Raw genomic sequence first — 7,978 nt, 5'->3', positions numbered from 1 at the left:
AAATGCCAGGAGAAAGGAGTTGAGTGTGTACTGGATGAAGTACAAGGCAAGAAAACGTATGGTCAAGAAAAATGGATGAGTGGGCTTCAAGATTCTTAAGACGCCTTCAGTTCTGTTACTCAGTGGAGAAATCCCCAAAATGCCTTTGAGAGGTAGTGAGAGTCTTATCACCGGAGGCATTCAAGGAAAGAAAAGCTACAAGACGGGTGAACTGGACAGCAGAGAGACTCACATTCCAAACAAGGGCTGGCTGAGAGTACCTTTTAAGGTTTCTTAACATGGTGATTCTATGATATGGCCAACAGCTGCTGATGGGGTTGGGGGTGCTGTAAAATGACTCCTTCCTGAAGACATGAGCAAAGACTGCATAGAGCGAGGTCTGTGCCTCAGAGGCCCAGAGACCAGAAATTAGGACCCAGAGGGAGGGGGGTGAGAGAGAAGGAGAGCTCATGGAACCCTCAGCCTAAGGAATGTTGATTGCCCCTTGGGTCCCCCCACCTGTCCCGGGCAGCTGACCCAACAGCCGTGACCCAGTGGCCTCTGAGTGCCTTCCTCTATACCAGCTTTTGCTTTGGAGCTATTTGGGGCCTCGGCTGGTGTCCCAGGAGTCTCAGTCTTGGAGGAGAGACTTGTAGACATATGTTCTCCTCTGCTGTTCCAACAAACACGTCCTGGAACAGCCAGCTCTGCTCTGACTGGTTGTGTTTGCAGGGCTGGGGAGGAGGGCAGGAGAGACAGCACTGTCTCGGGTTCTGTTGGGGTCATGGTGACCTTCTGGGTCCTTTCTGCCATGCATTTGGGGAGGCCAAGGCTAAGGCCAAGGCTACAAGACAGCACTGCCCACTCGGTGCTGTGTGCACGCTTTGAACCACGAGCTCAACAGTGATGTAACCTCTGCTCCGAACTCCGTGGGACAGTAGCGAGCAGCGGTGAAGAGGCAGTGTGGACACAGAGCTAACTTCAAGACAAAACCAGGCTGCACTCTGTGCTATCCTCCCAACCGGGTAAAGCAAACATCTTAAACACATGTATGTTTATGCACAGATTATCTCTGGAAAGATATTCAAATATCTGCAGCGAGGAGTCGGCTTCCCCCTCTCTGTCTGCCCTGCCCCCTGCTTATGCCTTCTCTCTCTCTCTCTGTCTCAAATAAATAAAAAATAAAAAGATCTTTAAAAAAAGAAAAAAAGAAGCAGCAAATATCTGTGGTGGATACGTCTGGGAGAGATCTGGGCCCAGAGGAAGATGGATTTCTCCTTACTTAAGTTTCTGGATCTTTTGAATTTTGTACCATGCCTGAGTTGACTCTTCAAATTTAAATACGAAAAAAAAAAACAAACCCAAATTTAAATACGTTAAGCATCATTCTGCAGTCAGACTCCCCCGGTTCAAATGTTAGTCTTGAGCATGTTACTTAGCCTCTCGGTGCCTCAGTTTCCTCTTCTGTAATAGCAGGGAGGTTGCCAGCACCTGGCTTAGGTGGTGGAGCTGAGACAGGGTAATGCAGCGGTTGTCACAGTGCATTGTGACACCCAGGAAGCCCTCGATGGCTCTGAGTCACTTGGACAAGGTTTCTGATGGGGAAACTGAGTCTCAGAAAGGTTAAGTGGCCAGGTTGTCAGGAGCCTGTTCTGCATGTGAGGACAAATGACATGCTGTCGCTTCGTGTGCTGGAGGTGTGTGTGTGTGTGTGTGTGTGTGTGTGTGTATGTGTGTGGCAGGAAGGGGGAACGGACACACACACACACACACACAGCGAGCTGTACCCTCGCCCAGTAGGGGCTGTGACAGAGACTGGAATCGAAGGGCTATGCGGATGCAGAGAAAAAGGATCACCCACACTTCACCAGGAAAGGGCCACCCAGGGGAATGTGAGAGGGGCACCATTGGATGGCAGGTGTTTGTCGAGGGGAGGCAGCTGTGCTAGGAGGACGGCTCGGCGGGAGCACAGGCTTGGAGTCCCTAAAGTCTGGATGGTGAAGGGAAGGCCCGGGGATGAGGGTAGAAAGTGGTGACCAAACAGAATGAGAGCTGAGGACAAGAAGGAATGAGCCGGGGGGTGGGGGTGGGGGTGTAGGAAGCCAGCAGGAGACAGGGGCCTGAGGTCACCGGACAAGAGGCTGAGCCAGGGCAGAAGGACAAGGAGAACATCTTTCTCTCCTCCGTCTCCATGTCCTGCTCCCCGGAGGGATGAGCAGATGCTCCCGTGTGCACGCGCACGAGGCTCCCGTGCACAGATGCACGCTCACACTCAGCCTCTGTATGTATCTCGCCTGGGGTTCGGGAGGCAGCCACAATTTGGCACCACTTTTATTGAAGCAAATCCAAGGACATCATCAACTCACAGGGAGATGAAGCAAGAAGGTGACGCTCAAGAGACCAAGGTCACCTTCTCAGCAGGGCCGTCCCCTCTGTGAAATCTCAGCACCCTCGTCCAACACTCCATCCCAATCTAGCGCCTATCACGGCATCTATCATCATCTCACCTTCCAAGAATTTACTTATTTATTATCTGTCTCACTCCCCCAAAATGAACCTCTGTGAAGGGACAGGGTTTGTTTTGTGCTCTGCTTTATCCTCCAGACCTAGACCTGTGCCTTGTACACAGTAGATGCTCAATTATTTGTCCTTATGGACACTCACCATGTTGGGGGCAATTACCACTATGCTCAACATTTCCCTTGTATACATTGTCTTACTAATTTTCACAATTCCAGCCTGGCAGGTGGGTATTTTTTTATATAAAGATTCTATTTATTTATTTGAGAGAGAGAGAGAGAAAAAGAGTGAGCATAAACGGGAGTGGGGGGAGCAGAGGGAGGAGTAGATTCCCTGTTAAGAGGGAGCCCAACACAGGGCTCGATCCCAGGACTCTGGGACCATGACCTGAGCCGAAGTCAGATGCTTCACCAACTGAGCCACCCAGGCGCCCCAAAGTGGGTATTTTTATTCCCATTTTACAGAAGAGGAAACTGAGGGTTGAGAGGGATCCAGTAAGTCACTGAGATTTGAGTCCAGGTCCTTGGGTCGTTTTCACGTGGCTCAGAAGCTGGGGCAGAAGCACTCACGCCCCTGCACAGGCCGACTTCCCCCTCACCGTCCCCAACCTGGACTCAGTCTGCCAACAGCTCCCCTGCAGGCCTGCAGGGGTGACTCCCCTCCACCAGGGGACCCCTTCCTCTTGGCAGTGGCTAGAGGCAGCACCCCACTGGGTTTCCATGCAGGCTCTGGAGCCCGGGCTGGGGTCCCACTTCCTCTTCCCATCTGCTATGCGACTGAAGCCCTACTTTCTGCCAAACTGGGGAAATGGGTCATGAGAGGTAAGTAAAATAATCGATCATAGTTTCTGACACATACAGCTTGGGTTCGTCAGGATCCCACAGGAACACACAAGGCACATGCAAGGTTTAACCGAAGAGAATTTAATGGAAAGTGTATTTACAGAGGTGTGCTGTATCAGTGGCTATTGCTGTGGGAACAAAGTCCCACAAATATCTGTGACTTAAAACAACACAGCTTAACTCTGGTCCTGGGGGTGAGAAGTCCAGGATGCTGGTTCCCTCGGGAGGCCCCACGGGGCGGGGATCCATTTCTTGACTCTTCCAGCTTCTAGAGGCTGAGGGCTTTCCTTGGCTCCCAGCTAAGCCATGCCAGCCTGTTTCCATCATTATATACCACTTTGCCCCTCCCGATTCCCTTTTATGGGGCCCTAACAATTGCGTGATTGGGCCCATGCAGAGAATGCAGAACAATCTCCCCACCACAAGATCCCTCATTTAGTCACCTCTGCAAAGTCCCCTTTTCCATTTCAGATGACAGATTCACAGGGGCCCAGGAGTAGGGTTTGGACGTCTTGGGGGCCCTTATCCAGGTGGGAGTGGATGTAGGAGTGGCCAGGGATTAGCATCAGGGGAGAGATACCAACACCCCTAGGCCCGCATGGGGAGAAACAAAAACTGACCTCTCTCCTCCTGCCAGTGCGCCCCACTGGCTGAAGCCTGAGCAGAGGCCAGAGGCAAGCAGCAGAGCAGGGGAGGGATGGCGCGCGGGATGGGGCAGCAGAGCAGTACTGAGTTCATTGTGTTAGCTAGGACTGTCACTGCATTTGAGGCCTGGTCTTCCAAAGAGGAGGGTCCAGGGGCCTGGGGCTGCCTGCCTCTGTTTCCCCCACCCCCACCTCGAAAAGCAGAACCCTCCCATGCCATCCCAGCACAGCGATTCCAGAGTCTCTTCCCCTGAAACCACACTGTCAGGATTTGGGGCAAAAAAGCTGCCTGGGAAATTCAAAGCCAAAGGCCAGCTGGCTCTTCAAAGCCCTCTCTGCAACAAAGGACCGGAGAGGAGGTAGGAAGACAAAGGCGCTGGCCAGCAGGAGGCCGGCTAAGCAGCAGCCAGGACAGCCCCCCCCAAAAGGTAAGGGACAGGAGGAGGCGAGGAGAGCTGCACAGACTGTCTGATCTTCCCCAGAACCCCGTCCCCCACCATCAACACCAGTGGACTTTAAATAAACCCCTCCAGCGAGCTGTGAGGAGTAGGGAGCCCAGGACTGGAACGTAGAGACTGGAGTCTAGCCCTGTTCTGTCACCATGTGACCTCGGGCATCCCCTCTGCACCACAGCTTCTTCGTCTATAAAATGGGGATAATGGGATCCAGTGCCTAAGATCAGGTTCTCTAGAAGCAGAGCCTGAGACAAGGATTCTTGTGTGCGTGACTTCTTCGAGGGACCTGGAGAGGAGTAAAGGACAGAATAGGTGGGGCAGCAGCCAGGCAAGGCTGTGGACACAGGTGGATCCCACAGAGAGGAACTCAGGGTTGTACCCCTGGAGAACAAACCAAGGAAAAGAAAGCTTTTGTATCCATCTTGGGAGAGGCACATGTCCTAGTCTCCCTGCTCCAATAGACTGAATAATAACTGCCTCCCCCAAAGATGTCCACATCCTCATTCCCAGAACCTGCAAATATGTTACCTTCTACGTAAAGAGGGACTTTACAGGTAAGGCTGTTGAGATGGGAGATTATTCTGGGTTAGATTATCTAACCCAGGGGCCCCATATCATCACAGGGTCTTTATAAGGGGAGACAGGAAGGCCAGTGTCAGTAGTTGGAGGGAGGTGTCAAGGGGAGCAAGAGGCTGGATGTGAGGAAGAGGCCACCAGCTAAGGAGCTCTAGAAGCTGGCTTTGAGAAGCTGGAAGAAGCAGGGAAATGGATCCTCCAGAGGTCACCAGAAATAGATTCTCCAAGGTCACCAGAAGGAACTCAGCCCAATGACACTTTGATTTCCATCTTCTGACCTCCGGAACTGTAAGAGAATACCCTTGTGTGGTTTTGAGCCACTGAGCGAGTTATAAGTTGTTAGAGCAGCAATAGGAATCCAATACCCCTGCCGAGGCTGGGTGGCTACACCGCCTGCCCCAGGCTCAGGGGCCCCGGGCTCCGTGGCACAAGCAATCCCTGCTCCTGTTCAGTGAGTCATGCAAGTGATCCCCATCCCTGGATCCTCTCCCCAGTTGGGAGTGCCCTGCCCCACCCCCAGCCTCTCTGCTTTGGCCAACAGCCCGCAGGCCTGGAGCTGCTTTGACCTCAGGTACACGGAGCCAGAAGCCAGAGTGACCTTCAGCTAGGCACTGACCGCCTGGCCTTGAGGCTGACCAACTGTCAGCAGTAAGCCACAGGGAGAGCCCGCAGGCATTGCTCCTGCCCTGCCCTCCCCCACACCCCTCTGGTTCTCCTGCCAGCATGTCCTTAATTGCACCCGAACCCTAGTCTTAGATCTGCTTCTGGGGAGTGGCCAGCCCGAGGAACCTTCTCTATCTGGTCCCCACAATTTAGCCCCAAGGCGTGAAGTAAGCTAATTGTTGTTTTTCGAAGAAACTGCGACTCTGACTGGCTCACAGCTATAAGGGGTTAAGCTGGAATCTGGATCCAGACACAGGGGACGGTGCTTTTAATTCCTGGACTCTCTGTACCACCTCCCAGACAGTCCCCCGGCTCTTCCCCTGGCCCTCGGGGATAACCATCTGTTTCCTGGGGGCAAGAAGCTGTTGGGAGCAATGCTCCTGGCCCCCTGCCCATCTCACACTTCTGGCCCCAGCTACCTCCCCATAGTGGGATAGCGAGTGCGGGGAGGTCTGGGAACCTGCTGCACCCCGAAATGTGGATGTCAAAGCCATGGCTCCCCGAGGCCATCCATTGTGGAAACCACTCAGGCCTCCTATTGATTCTTGAGTCAAATCCTGACAAATGACTTATCCCTCCCTCCCCTGTTTCCTGTGAGACCAGGATAATAACCCTGCGGCCAGGGTGGGAGTTTGACTGGGACGGAGCTTGGCCCCGAGGGCGCTCGGTCCTGCTCCATGAATCTTTCCGAGCCTCAGTTTCTTCGTGTGTGAAATGGGAATAATCATACCGCAGTGCAGCCGTAGCGGAGCGCTATGCCTAGAGCGGCAGTGGGGGTTCCCGAGTGTGGACTCCGGTGTCCCAACCCCAGGTGACGTAGGTGACTTAACCACTCTGGGGCCCCTCTCCACCTCTGGCTAGTAAGATGAGGGAACAGAGATGAAGTGCTCGGAACAGAGCCCCGCACACAGTAAGCGCACTCGGTAGCTCGTGTGCAAAGGGCTTGGCTGGCACCTAATGCATCCTAAGGGCTCAGTAAACAATGGCTGTTTCATTACGGGGGTCCCCTGGCCACTGGAGTGAGGAAGGTCACCTCCACACACCTCCACAGCCCCGTGGCTTCAGCCTCCAAGGCTGAGGCCCAGCGGGCTGGCTGCTGTGCTCCGGTGGGTGGGATGGAGTTGACCTTGTGAGGAGCCAGGGTCCTGTATGTCCCCCACCCGCACCCCAGCCAACCTTGGGGTGGGGGTGAGGCTTTTCGTGCCTCCATCTTTCACCCCGAACACACCCCTTGCATCCTCTTCTCTCCCCACCTGAGGGCCCATCCTTCACCCACCTTGCTCCCCGCCCACATCAGCTAATCGGTGGTGACTCACAGTAGAGCTGGGACCGACTCTGCGACTCTGCGTGGGTGATACTACCCTCCTCCGAGGCATTCACCTTCCCACAGTCCTGTGAGCACGGGGCTTGCCATCCCGGGAAGCTTGCCAACCCCGGGGACCCTTCTTCTCCCGGAGAACAGTCTGACATGGCAATCCATTCCAGGTGGCAAAAAGTTCCCCCAAGAGGTCCTGCAGTTGCCTCTCCTGCTCCCACGACTCGGTGTGTTGGCGTCCTCGCGTTCCTGCCTAAATGGAAAGAAGCAGCTTCCAGGACTGTCTGCTGCCTCCTAGAACAAGAACAGCAGCTGTGGGGGCTTTTACCTTTCTTTTTCTGGACCAAACAGGCCTGGACTGCAGGGCTCCTTTGCTCCTGTCCTGATGCACAAATGCCCAGGACAGACAGAGCAGCCTGGAGTGGGATCGGCTGCCAAGAGTAGGGGGGCTCCTTTGGCTCTCTGGCCTCTGAGTCGGGGGGTGTAATTGCCCCCCTTCCCATCAGGTAATCCAGGCGCCCAGCCAGAAGCCCCTCACTGCTTCTTATGCACCCAGAAACACAGCCAGGCCCCCTGGGGCCAACCTAATTGGGTCCATTTTCCATTTTCAAAACCGAAACTGAGAACGTGAGGATTTGGGTCTGTAGCCTAACCACCTCCTTTGTTAAATAAAACCAACCTAGAAAACAAACAGAGTGAAAACCTCCAAACCCACCTGCATGGAGCCCAGCCAAGCTGGGGTGGAGTTTAAGCAATGTTGACAGTGTTGGCAAGCTCTGGCTCCGGGCTGCACCTGGGCTCAGGGTTGAAGCCACACATCCCCACACCTGAGACTGTCACGATGTGTGTGTGTGTGTGGGGGGAGAGACTGAAAGGATTCCAGTGGGGCCCCATGGGGGCCCCAGGTGCTGTGCCACAGGGGACCTGGCACCCCAGTGCACAGACACGCAGTGGAGTTTCACTGAAGGCATCCAAGTCACACAT

The 7,978-nt window shown here is 54.2% G+C and overlaps 1 long non-coding RNA gene across 1 annotated transcript; it reads right to left on the bottom strand.

Annotated features, from left to right (window-relative positions):
* Nucleotides 1–3,406: 3,406 nt before the first annotated feature.
* On the bottom strand, nt 3,407–7,615 carry LOC140598901 (uncharacterized). The gene is made up of 2 exons (XR_012001447.1): nt 7,323–7,615; nt 3,407–7,247 (listed from the first exon to the last, which is right to left on the bottom strand). It is a non-coding gene; the product is annotated as an uncharacterized lncRNA (long non-coding RNA).
* Nucleotides 7,616–7,978: the final 363 nt, after the last annotated feature.

The sequence above is a fragment of the Vulpes vulpes genome, chromosome 5, assembly GCF_048418805.1.
Source record: "Vulpes vulpes isolate BD-2025 chromosome 5, VulVul3, whole genome shotgun sequence".
Taxonomy (NCBI): Eukaryota; Metazoa; Chordata; class Mammalia; order Carnivora; family Canidae; genus Vulpes; species Vulpes vulpes.
The sequence above is the reverse complement of the archived record's forward strand: the minus strand, read 5'-3'. Positions and strand labels throughout refer to the sequence as shown.